The sequence below is a fragment of the Anabrus simplex genome, chromosome 3 (assembly GCF_040414725.1).
Source record: "Anabrus simplex isolate iqAnaSimp1 chromosome 3, ASM4041472v1, whole genome shotgun sequence".
NCBI classification, from domain to species: Eukaryota; Metazoa; Arthropoda; class Insecta; order Orthoptera; family Tettigoniidae; genus Anabrus; species Anabrus simplex.
The window spans coordinates 362,256,691-362,270,449 of record NC_090267.1 but is presented as its reverse complement, the minus strand read 5'-3'; the positions used below and the strand labels follow the sequence as shown (position 1 = coordinate 362,270,449).

Below are 13,759 nucleotides of genomic sequence, written 5' to 3'. Positions count from 1 at the left end.
GAGCGGACATGGATTGCGGCTTCACATCATGTATTGGACCTCCTGTGGATAGGAGGGGCTAAATACGTTCACAGGTAATCCCTGCCTGCCGTAGAAGGAAACTAAAAGGGTCATATGGCCATGGACCCTCTTTATATTTTATTGTTTTTTAAGGGTTAGTTGTAGACCGATTCAAAATTTTTGATGTTCGTGCTGCTCGGAGCTGGGCCTCTTACGCGTGCAATTACGCCCGAAAACCCGCTTGTGACCACCAGAGATCGGCGGGTGGGAGCGTCATGTACCCGTGCAGTAGTATCCGCCTGACAACACAGGTCCCCGCACAGCCGAATGCCAGAAGGACATATTGTTTTTATAATTTTTAATTTTGTCTCCATGTTTAGTGCTCGGTACCCGATATGGGGTACATGCAATTGCAGCTCCTTAGCCGATTCCTCATACTTTCTAAAAACGTCTGAGCTTGTTATTAACCCACCACAACGTACACTTTACAGATATTACAAAAGGAAAAGTTCCATGATCTCGAAATAAAAGTTCCCTCCATCTGCGCAGCAACTGAATTTTAGGGTTGCAAACTCACTGAGTGAAAAAGAAGTAGACCTATAATTATGCTGTTCTTGGGCAGGATTATGCTTTAGTTTTCCGTATTTCATTGGCACAAATTGTTTAATTATGTTACTACTCTTGTCGCTTTATGGGGTGAATAGTTCAGGAAAATACTTGACACACTACCTGGTTTTAAAACTTGAATTTTAAGGTTTGGCTTGTAATTACATTCCGAAAAATGTTCGCTACAAGCTACAGATGAGTTAAGGCGGGATTCCACTGAGGCAACATTTGGGCGACATGGAGCATGCGGCTTGTTGTCAGTGGGGCAGAAAAGATGTGGTATGCTACATGTGTTGCCGGGTGTAGCATGCGTCACTTGTGGAGACTTGTCGCCAACTACAAACGTTATTCCATCAGGGCAACCAAGACAACAGTTCCTCACTCGACATTGACCGGCTGGTGACAGCTACTTCCTTGATGTACCGGCACTTGTTTCGAGTTTCTCAACCTATCATCTCACGAATCATCCCGGAAATGTGCATGGCGCGGAGTGATCCAAACTGATAAGGCATGGAGCCCTTGGCAAACAAACCACATTGAAATTCTCAAAAGGCGAAAGCCATTAGTAATGAGTAATGAGTTTATGGAGTACTTTGTCAGATGAAGGTCGTGTACCATGGCAGAATCGGTATGCCTAGAAGTAAGGGGAGATTTAGGAACTTATTGTTCACTGGAGTTTAATGATATTTTTAAAAATTAAAATGTACTTAGTTTTAAGCAGAATATCCTAAACCTATTCTGATTATCTAACACCCTTGTGGTTCACATTTCTAATACAGTTATACTAGGAGAATGAAAGATAACTCGTGGCAACTATGGCAATAAGTAGAGAAAAAAACATGGCACTACAGCCCTTGAAGGGACTTGGTCTACCAAGAGACCGCTGCTCAGCCCGAAGGCCTGCAGACTACGAGGTGTGGTGTGGTCAGCACGACGGATCCTCTCGGTTGTTATTCTTGGCTTTCTAGACCGGGGACACTATCTCACCGTCAGAGACCTCCTCAGTTCTATTCACGTAGGCTGAGTGGACCTCAAAGGAGCCCTCAGGTCCAGGTAAAAGTCCCTGACCTCGGCCCTTTTTCATAAAACATCTTTCACTAATATTATTAGTAAGAAACCAATAATATTAACTAATAATATTAGTATTATGTTTCATAAAATTATTAGTAGATGTTCCTAATAATATTAGTAAATTGTTTCATAGACAACATGACTAATAAAAGTTACTCATATTATTAGGATTATTTCCATGAGTGTATTTTGACTCATAATTCATATTATTAGTAAAACCAAAGTGAGCGGTGTTTTAATATTTTGGCATAAAATCATGAAGATCACTGAAATGGTAGACTCTGATTCAAATAGTGATAAGGAACGAGTGTAGGTATTCACCGTTCAATAAATGTTACGTCAAAAACAGCCTGTACGTACATGTAACAAACATATGAATACCGGTACAATGGGAGATTTAGGTTAGATTACATAACTTTTGAGTATTTGCTTGATAGGATTGGTAGGTAATAGAACGTTCCACTGCAAAGAATGAAGCATAACCTTAAAATAACAGCTTCGCATTGCACTCCACCGGCTGGTACTGATATACAGTATCATTGTGTTTCTCTAGTGCAGTTCTGCTCGGACACTCCAAGTATCTTTTAAAATCTTGGCTTATATCACCAGTAAACCAAGATGATGCTGGTGATGATTGTTTTAAAGAGGAAGTAGGCTACAACTAGGCAACCATTATCTATAATAACAGTAATCAGATACAAAAATGGAAAGGATCCAATATTTTGAAAAATGAAGGTATCGGCTAAAGAAAGAGAAGGGCCACGAAGGGCATGAAAATGAAAGACTCTCTCGGCCTCGCAACCTAATACTGTCAGGGTCGAAAAAGAACAAGAGTTTAACAAGGGAGGTCAGAAGGGTAGATGAAAATGAGCCTGACAGAAGTGAGTTGAAGCAATGGCAGGACTCATCTCAGTGCCCCATGTTCGCCAACACACGCTCCCAAGTTGAGAGCCCTGGGACCCCTTTCAGTCGCCTCTTACGACAGGCAGGGGATACCGTGGCTGTTATTCTACCGCCCCCACCAACAGGGGTAGCAAACAAAGATTTTGCTAGTCCATCTCAACAAAGATTTTTAAGAGCATATGAAATAAAAATGTAAAAGGAACAAGGAGAGAGATAGTGTGCAAAAGGCTGTGAACAGTTGACGCTTTAACTCAATCACTTTCCGCAAAGAAATTTTCTTCTCTCACATTATTTTCACTTCTTTCATCCATTTTCATATGTATTGAAGTCACAACAACGAAAATATCAAGTGAGCCTTTTGAACATGTGGATTAATAGTCGGTTGTAGTCAAGCATTAGCCTACTGCTAGGAACAAACCCAAACCAAGAACATATGCAACAGACAGATTCTAACCTCCATTTGTATCAGCTGAACTAATATTAGTGAAGATATTTTATTAGTCATGTGTAAACCTTTATGAAACAGAATTTGGTTAACTAATAATTATTTTTATGAGTTCTAATATTATTAGCTAATATTATTAGTTAGTTTTATGAAACAGGGCTCCGGCCAGGAATCAAACCCGGGGCCTCCGGGTAAGAGGCAGGCATGCTACCCCTACACCACGGGGCTGACAATAAGTAGACATAGTGAGGAAGAAAAAGACTATGATGAAACAGTGTTCGAAGACTTTGCGTAAATAGAGTAGCGGCGAAGGGTATCCAAATAAATAGATTAATTGTTGTGTGTTAACAGTGTAGAAAAGAGAACCATTTGTTGTTATGCTATTAAACGATGTATTTACGAGAAATCCATAGGCATGGAAATGCCATACGATAAAGATATGTAGAATTTATTATTATTATTGTACAATAATGGTATTGGCTTTACGTCCCGTTACTACTTTTACGGTTTTCTGAGCCGCCGAGGTGCCGGAATTTAGTTCCGCAGGCGTTATTTTACATGCCAGTCAATCTACCGACACGAGGCTGACGTAGGTCTACTTGAGCACCTTCAATACTACCGGACTGAGTTAGAATCGACCCTGCCAAGTTTATTATTGTTGTAGTAGTTAGTACTATAATGTCATTAAATTCTATTTTAATAGTTATCTCTAATTTATTTATTTCTAGTGCAAACTGTTGCCAGTACTAATAACGAGAATACGAGGCATTGAATAATAATAATAATAATAATAATAATAATAATAATAATAATAATAATAATAATAATAATAATAATATTATTTATAATAAATGGCTTACGTCCCACTGTCTACTTTTAAGGTTTTCGGAGACGCCGAGGTGCCAGAAATTAGGCCCGTCGGAATTCTTTTACGTACCACCGACACGAGGCTGACGTATTTGAGCACCTTCAAATACCAGCCGACTGAGCCAGGATCGAACCTGCCAAGTAGAAACAGCGCCTCAACTGTCTGAGCCACTCGGCCCGGCAGGCATTGAATAAATCACAATCTTATTTACAAAAGTTCATAAGCAGTTAACTTATTTCATTTATTAGTGGCTTAAAATCATTTCACCTCACGTTCCTCATTGTCACCTGACGTTTGGAGCATCGACATCAAGAAGAACGGTAAGTAGATTATACGCGAACCACAGGTTTCCTCTCAATGGAGAAAAACCACCAGTTTTCATTTTCTGAATTCTTTTATGCTCTCGGTAGAAAGCTGAACGCATTTTTTAAATTTTCTTCAGTTCGTGGACACTGCAGTCATATTTTTCTGGGGGGAGTTTCGACGTATGCTTTCTTTGCTACCGTTTTTATAATCACTCAATGTTACATTCCGCAATTCCTGAGCATTGTGATAATGCCCAATTAAATTCGCAGTGTTTTTCAATAGCCCAATTCATTTTGTCGCACGGAAATTGTAGCACCGATCCACACACTGTCGGATCCCGGGCGACACTGTTCGACAAGCATATTTTCGAGGCATGCGGCACCAGAGAGTGTTCGACAGATGGCAACATGTTTCCTGTCACACGGCCGCATGCTTCACTGTCGTATGCTCCATGTCGCCAAATGTTGCCTCAGTGGAATCCTGCCTTTAGACTTCATGTTTTGCTCAAACTTATCTCATGAAATCTCTTTTAGCCATTTGATTTTCAGGTATTGATCAACAGGAAATTCAAGGTAACTTATACCAGTGCTGTTAGTTTCTGCCTATTTACTTTTTGGAATGGAACGCAACAGTACACCATCTGAAAAGAATGAGTTGGCATGTCTTCAGTGTAACATTGATAATGTACGGTAATCATTATGAGTAGAGATAACTGTCTGAAAGATTCAATAGGAAAAATCTAGAACAGTTCTATTGAAAAATACTGTATAATTGTAATTATTTAACTTACCTTCAAAAGTACAGTGAAACACAGATTTTAAAACAAAGAAACTCTCAAATATTGACAATTCTGCTTCACAAACATACGCTCGTAACAGAAAAGATCGAAATGCATTGGCATGCGCATCCCGGAGGGTATGGCTATCGAAGCTCCTGGCGATCAGAAACAGAACAGCTCTCATTCGCTAGCTCCCGCAAGATATGGCGAACTGCCGAGGCTTAAAGGACATCATAGTGGGCTATGGTCTAGCACAGCTAGAACAGCAACTACATAACTTTTAGATGGAATAACTGTCACCTGCACCTTAACTTCACCTAGTTCAGGATAAGCTGCAGCTGCATCTCACAGATATGCCAACTTCCCGAATTTAAGCAGGAGACTCCCTATTTTTGGTTCTTCCTCCCTCTCTCCTGATCGCAGAGAATTAACTCTCAATTTCAAGAGCAGATTTAGTTTTCCTGAACTTTTTTGAAAACCACAGATTTTTCTACATTCTTTGACCCTTTATAGGTTACTGGTACATATATGTAGGTTTTATGGCTCACATCTCGCATGAAACATGCATTATTACAGTCTTTATGAGAGAGTGGTCTGAAGTTGCTTTCTTCACTAATTATCGCAATTAACACCAGAACACATCTGCAACATTCATCTGTTTAACATGTGGTAAACATGTGTACCAGAGAGCGTTAGTGAGAAAGTTGTGCATTGCCACCAATGGAGGTTAAAAAAACATTTCACTCCATTTACATTCAACTCATGCCAAAGTTACTTTATAATTATAAGGAAGAGAAATTACATAATTGAGTAGTATAATGTGTTAAATATTTTCTAAGTTACGACATCAATGATGTGTCGTAAAATGTTGGGATTTGCGGCAATATATCTGATTTTCGGCTTTTGAAAGCTGGCACGCCTGAATCTGGTGTGCTGCCTTTACACCTGAGACGCCAGCAAATGCTCCTGTTGTATGTGCACATTTGCGACAGATGCCACTTCACCCAAGCTATCCTTGCGTATTCCACAATGGAAACCATCAGCCGTACGCTGCTTTTCCTCGAGCAACGCGGCCGGTCGAAATATGCTTGGATATCGATCACAGATTATCTGATGTACCTTCGATTCCTTGCCTTTTCAGACAACCAAGTGGGGTACATCCATGGATAATAGGGCGACCTGAAATAATCCTGGAGCTGCACACTGGCTCAACGGAAAACACGGACCCTTCGATTTACCGGAGGCTCTTTCTGTCCGTTGTTGGCCAGTATCCAGGTTCAGTCATCGTTTATACGGATGGTTCGAGGACAGAAACGAAGATGGGCTGTGAGTTCGTTGTCGACAATGATAGGTTTCCTTTTGCTCTCCCGGAAACTTGTAGTGTGTACACAGCAGAGTTCTATGCTATCAGTGAAGCTCTGCGGTACGCACTGTCCGATGAGCGCCAACATTTTCTGCTGTGTACCGACTCCTTGAGCTTGCTAGAGTCTATACCTGTTTCCCTCGGTACTCTCTGGTGCAGCGGATCCAGAACCTGCTGGCCGTATTTTCGGATGCCGGCACCAGAATCACATTTATGTGGCTCCCAAGCAGATAAGGCTGCCAAGGAGGCAGTTACACTGCCCCCATTGCCTTAGAAGGTTCCAGCAAGTGATATTCACTCTCAGCTGAGACATTTGGTTATGTCTCATTAGGGGATGGCTTTGCAGGCCACTCCAGTTCCAAATAAGCTGACAGCGATAAAAGGTACAATGAAGGTGTGGAGGACTTCCCTTTGGGCTTCTCGGAGAAAAGCAGTGGTATTATGTCGTCTTCGGATCGGCCACGGTATACTAATGCGCACCTATTTACTGAAAAGAGAAGCCCCTCCAGTGTGTACTTGCGGCGATCATCTTACAGTGGTACACATCCTTACGGAGTGCGTAGACCTGGTCAATCTGCGCTGTAGGCTAAAACTCCCGAGGACCATCTCCCTCATCCTGCGAGATGACGAGCAGTCAGCAGATCTCATCAACCGTTTTATTAGTCTTTTTTATCGTGGGTAATAATGTCCTTTGTCTTAGTGTATTTGTGTTAACTGCACTTTTATCCCTTTGATTCTATTTTAGTCTGTGTGTGTGTATTTTAAGGTGTTATGTTAACTTCTACCTTGACTAATATCTGTACTTCCAGGCAATGCCTTATTCCATTGTCACCTGTATTTTCTATAATTATGTGAGTAGAAAATAAGACATTGCGAATTAGCTCCACTGATTGATTTAATCTCATAAGCATTTTTCACCAACCAGTGTAAGTTGTTTTTTCTTAGAGGAGTGTGGATTAGCTCTGCTTGACGGGGTGGCAGAAGTGATTCCAGTATTTGTAAGCGAAAGACGTATAAAACCATTTTTGGATTTCCAAGCCTGGTATTGTGCATGCTGTATCAGTGGAAAGCATTGATGATCATCAATTGAATGATGTTGACAAAAATATTTTTCTAATACCGAAGGGTTTTCCTTCCAAAAGGACAGTACGCCTTCAGTTGGTCACATCGATCAATCCCTTTCATGTTTGCATTATATTGCACAAAGATTTGTTTTCTTGGCCCCTTTTATTTGTGACAGTGACCATTGTGTTCTCAAACTGTGAGGAAATGTATTGTACCACTCGCTTGTCCCTCCATTTACCCACCATAATTCCCTCAGCAAACTAACCGATGGTTCCACCTTTAGGCAGTATTGCCATCTTCACAATTGAGACTTGTACTTCCGGTCAGCTCGGAGTGTTCCTGAAATGTATGTGTTTTTCTGACAGCAGCTAAGATGCTAGAGCAAAACTATTATAATAATTGTCCATGAACACAGCATGGCCATTATTCAGAAGTTGCTCCAAAAGATGCATGACCACTTGAGTACAGTCCTTTCCAAGACAATTGGTCGTTGGCTCCGGCATACAAATAAATTTGAAAGTGAGGCCCTCAGGTTCATTAAGAGCAGAAAGTTTTATGCCATACTTATGCCGTTTTCCCTTTATATACTGCTTGAAAAACAAGCAACCCCGCCAAAGTACCGTAGCTTCATCAATGGACAGTTCGCATGAAGGGTAATTAAATGCTAGACAGTTTCATTATCAAAATAACGTAGTAATGGTCCACCTTTCAATACTATAATATGTAATATTCTAAATTACATTAATTAATTAGGGACTAGTTTCGACCGGGGCTGGCCATCTTCAGCCTTAATGTAAAATATCTAATAACTTAACAAATGTACATGCACACAAGTGACATAAAACAAATGAAACAAATATATATACAAATTGACATTGAAAAACTGGGATGAAATTATGATTAAATTTGAAAATAAACTAGGTTCTAACTTCTTGAGTATGATCATCAAACGAACAAGTCATAACTCAGTTTTCCATAATATTCACAGCACCTTTCCTCAACAGCCATCCTTTCTCCACATCCTTCAACCCCGCCTTAATTCCCCCTTCCCCCCCACGAACTCCACCACTGCCCGCCCCCTCTCCTTCAGGACCTTCCCCCTCCCTTCTATTATTTTTTCATTTGAATCTCACAACATCAGTTAGTCTGAAGCACACACAACAATAGGCCACACACCTCAAGGTGTATTGGGAGGTAACCTATGCCATCTAACTAACACACTCTCTCATTCAATTCATTAATTTAATTTTATCTAATTTATTCAGGTTAACTTCAAGGGCACCGCAATGAATTGCAAATTTTATACCAGACACAATGTAACTGTGTTAACCACATCTTCATGTGCCGTCCAACATCATTTCAGCATCATTTAAAAAGCAGCACGAGAGCATTTTATTACATTGATTGATGATGAAAGAACATCCAACAGTTCTCCATCAGCTAATGGTTATTTACAGCGGTGTCGAATGGCTTGCACATGACTAACACCACTCAAGTAGACTTGGTGATGAACTACAGGATCAACTTTCACCAGTTCCCTTTTTACCATTGAATTATTAATGATTAAATGTTCTGTGTATATAAATTAATACTTGAAATATTCTCCAAGAAGTTAGAACCTAGTTTATTTTCAAATTTAATCGTAATTCCCATCCAACCACCAGAGGGTGAGGTTGTGTGTAATAGTGCTGCGTCTTACATCCGCCTATACAGAAAACCTGCGCTTCATTCATAGTTTCTGAGGAGTATTTGTGGCTTATTTTGGGTGCTGAGTTTGTGTTAGTGTTATCCAAAGAATATACACTCGTTTAAAGTGCTTTTACTGTAATATTTATTATAAATTTTCTGCAGTGTCAGCCATCTTGTTAACTGCTACAATAGTTTTATAGATAACACTACGTAGATAGCCACTCGTTATGTTCGGCTAACATCTTTGCCCTCACTTTCACCCATTTTGTTTCTTTTGTCTTTGCTACCATAGAAACTATGATGAAGATTGGCACTCTGTTTAGCATTCTTAGCGTTGCCTAGGTCACACAGCCAGCCCATATTGTCAGCCATCTTTAAGATGAGTAAAGTGAGGCTTCTGTACTAACAGCATGTTACACATTACTTGGTCAGCTTGCGTGGGGGTTTGGCTCAAATGAGTAGGAGCTAAACATAACCCTGCGTGAGACACTGGGGTGGGGGGGGCCTCAACCCCGACACGGCGCGTCCCGATGGTTGATAGGGAACGTCCCGTAGATATGCAGGACAGGTGCGAATAAGGCATGGTCAAATAAGCACCCGCGGATCAAATGAGGCTAAAAAGAAAATGGTCAACGGTCTCTAAGGCGGAAGAGGAAATCTCCCAACGGCTTGGAGGGCCGAAGAACTAACCCCAAGTCTCACCGAGTTGGTTTTATTCTTGGATAGAAGATATGGGACCGAATACACCCCGGGAAAAGGGGGCCCCCGTTACTAAGTGCCAACGGCCTCCAAGGAGGGCGGATGAGCGGGTATAGCGTAGGGCACTCTCTTGCCCATGGAGTGGGAAACTGCTCCTAAAGGCGGATGAACCAATATGGTCAACGGCATAGGATGGAGAAGGCCAGCGGGAAACCACCCCATTAAAGATCCACTGGATATCCCTTGTTATGCAGCAATGATGGTGGGCTTTGGAACAAATGGAATTCCCGAGGTAAAATAGTCCCCAATTCGGATCTCCGGCTGGGGTCAGGGACAAAGCGTGGAAGAAACACAAGAAATATTATTTTAGGAACTTGGAATATACGATCTCTCAATATTTGCGGTAAGCTAGAGAACTTAAAAAAGGAGATAGCTAAACATGACATCGACATTAGGAGCGAGTGAAATAAAGTGGCCTGAGAAGGTGGACTTTTGGAGTGATAACTATAGAATTATATACTCTGGAGAAAAAGGAAGCCATGCAGGTGTAGGAATAGTATTAAGTAAAAACGTAGGTGTACGAATTCAGAGCTATGTACAATACAGTGACAGAATAATTATGGTGAGAATAGAAAATGAACCAGTGGACATGATAATAATACATGTGTACATGCCAACAACGAATCATTCAGATGAAGTGGACTAGGTATATGATCAGTTAGAGGAGTTAATGGATACGATTAAGGACAACGAGAACCTCATTTTTCTTGGAGACTGGAACGCCTCCGTTGGTGAAGGAAAAGATGGGAAGACTGTAGGTCAGTATGGTCTTGGAGTAAGAAATGACAGAGGACAAGAACTAATAGACTTTTGAAAAGCAAAAGGACTAATAATTACAAACACCTTGTTCAAACAGCCCAAGGGAAGAAGGTACACGTGGACTGCACCTGGAGATAAAGCGAGATACCAAATAGATTATATTATGGTAAAGGAAAGATACCGTAACCAAGTCAAACAATGCAAAGGTTATCCAGGGGCTGATGTAGCGAGTGACCACAACCTAGTATTGTTAAAATCTGATTAAAGACTAAGAAAGAAGAGGAAGAATTTGGAAAAATATTGCAGATATAATGTGAGGAAACTAAAACAAGACAGAATCAAGGAAAACTATCAAACACTTGTAAAACAGAACGTCGCAGAAATACCCAATGGTACAATAAATGAGAAATGGATGGGCCTTAAACACCCTAACATAGAAGCTGCAAATCAGGTAATAGGAAAACGACAAAACAAGCACAAGAACCATGGGTTACAGATTATGTGCTTGAACGTATAGAGGAAAGGAGGAAATTTAAAAACTCAAAGAGTGAAGAAGGAATCAAACTACAAAAGACTCCGAGACCTAGTCAACAGAGAAGCAAAGAAGACTAAGGAAGAATATATAATGAGACAATGCAAAGAAATAGAAGAAAGAATGGAGAAAGGAAACATGGAAACTGCTTATAAATTGATTAAGAAACAATTCAGAACAGTCACTGGCCGTAGTAACAGCATATTAGGTGAAAATGGGAAACTGTTGTCAGAGCAAAGAAGTGGGAGAAAGATGGAAGCGATACATAAAAACAATATATGAAGATCCTACTGACATAAATGACCTTGAAAATGAATGCAACATAACAAGTGACCAACTGGGACCCTCTTTAACAAAAGAAGAATATCTTAAGGCTGTGAAAGAATTGAAACCTAATAAAGCACCAGGATGTGATGAAATAACTGGAGAAATGATAGAGACTGGATGATGAAACACACAGCTATATTTTTAAACTGATCAGGGAAATAAATGAAACCAGAGAAATTCCAGAAGATTTTAAAAAGTCTCTCATAATCCCTATACCGAAGAAACCTGGAACTCTAAAATGTGAAGAATATTGCACCGTAAGTCTGTTGTCGCAGATGTCAAGACTATTGACAAGAATAATATATAACTGAATAAGCAATAAAATTGAACCACATTTGGCTGAAGATCAGTATGGATTTAGGCGGAATAGAGGCACACGAGAAGCTATTCTAACGTTACGACATGTTATAACAAAATGCTAGACGTAAAAAAACCTTTGTTTATTGCATTCGTGGATTTAAAAAAGCTTTCGATAATGTGAACTGGAATATGTTAATGAAGATCATGACTAGTGTTGCTCTAGATTTTAGAGATAGACGAATAGTATACGAACTCTATAACAACCAAAGAGGCATCATAAACATAAATGGTGAAGTATGGGAGGCTTATATAAAGAAAGGGGTACGACAGGGATGTAATTTGTCACCAGTGCTGTTCAACCTGTATATTGAGAAAGCCATTGAGGAATGTAAAGAGGAAATGGAAGAGATAAAGATAAATTGAGTAGAAATAAAAATAATAAGATTTGCTGATGACATAGCCGTCATAGAGGAGAACGAAGAGAAACTACAAAGTGCATTAATAAGAATGAATAAGATATTGAGAGATAAGTATAACATGAAAATTAATACAAAAAAGACCGAAATTATGGTATGTACAGTAGCCCGCTGGTTTTCTGATTCAACATACTGTTGGTTAAGTGATTGTGTCTGTCCACATATGATTGAAGTCTTGTGCAACAATGTGACATATGAACTGAGATAATACTGAGCCGTTCTTCCCAATATAAAACAGGTACTTTTGAGTGGTCATGAGCATGACTCAGTCATAGGGCAGGCTAGAGTAGAGTTTAACAGTCAAATGCCAACTAAGTTTTAACACTAAGATTCATTAAACTAATAAATAGTATAACCTAATAGCCTACCTACATACTAGCTACTTCAGAATTACGTTTTGACAACCTATTTAACACTGCAAATAAATCCATCTATTATTTAAACCTCCCTGTAAGAAGAGGACAGTGATTGCAAATGGGTATTATTTTCAAACGAGCTGAGCTCGAGAATCCATTATAGCATACGATTCTTTCAGTGTACTGTACCATGGCTCACTGTATGTCTCGCTACAGCGGAAGCTCGGCCCTCCGCCAGTGTCCAACTGTCCAGTGTGCCGATAAGGAGCCGTGTGTACCTTGTGACTCACTGAGCCGTGCTCGTTCACGATTCTTTCAGTGTGCTATGGCTCACTGTATGTCTCGCTGCAGCGGAAGCTCGGCTCTCCGCGTGTCCAGTGAGCCGATAAGGAGCCGTGTGTATCTTGTGTCTCACTGAGCCACGCTCGTTCATGGTTCTTTCGATGTGCCATGATTCACTGTCTCGCTGCAGCGGAAGCTTGGCTCCCCGTCAACGTCCAGTGAGTGCGCCACTCAGCACTGTCCGCTGGGAGTAAGCTGAATCGTGTGCCGTGAGCTCGCCGTTCCTGTGAATCAATTCACTCGGACACTTGAATGAATCGATACACTGCTTCGAATCATGCATTCAGTAGCCAACACTACCTCGGAGACCATCTCCACCCATTTTTGGCCTTCCAGCGTCCAGACGGTTCTGTGGTGTTTCAAGATAACGCACCGTTACATCATTCCCACATCGCCCGGGATTGGTTCCAGGAACATGCAGTGGATATCCAACGACTGCCATGGCCACCCAGGAGCCCTGATATGAACCCTATCGAGCATGTCTGGGATGTCCTGGAACGCAGGCTCCGCGCCATGGATCCTGCACTCACAAACAGACCAGAATTGGCGGCCGCTCTGCGAACGATTTGGTGTTAGCTGCGTCCAGAGGACTACCAGGGACTTGACTCACTTCCACGGCGTCTCACTACAGTTCGCAGGGCCAGAGGAGGCCAGACACGCTATTAGGTGACTATCCCATGACTTTTGCTAAGTCAGTGTAATTTGCTGTGTCGCATTAAATTCTTTCTTACTGTTTTTATAGTATCTATGATAGGAATGTTGGAGTACATATCTTTGATAACCAAACTATGTATCGTGTAGTAGTCTGTTAACT

At 40.8% G+C, this 13,759-nt stretch overlaps 1 protein-coding gene across 4 annotated transcripts in view; it reads right to left on the bottom strand.

Annotated features, from left to right (window-relative positions):
* Positions 1–13,759, bottom strand: part of LOC136867343 (myosin heavy chain, embryonic smooth muscle isoform) — a 543,017-nt gene that overhangs the window by 447,031 nt on the left and 82,227 nt on the right. The gene's annotated exons all lie outside the window — the stretch shown is intronic.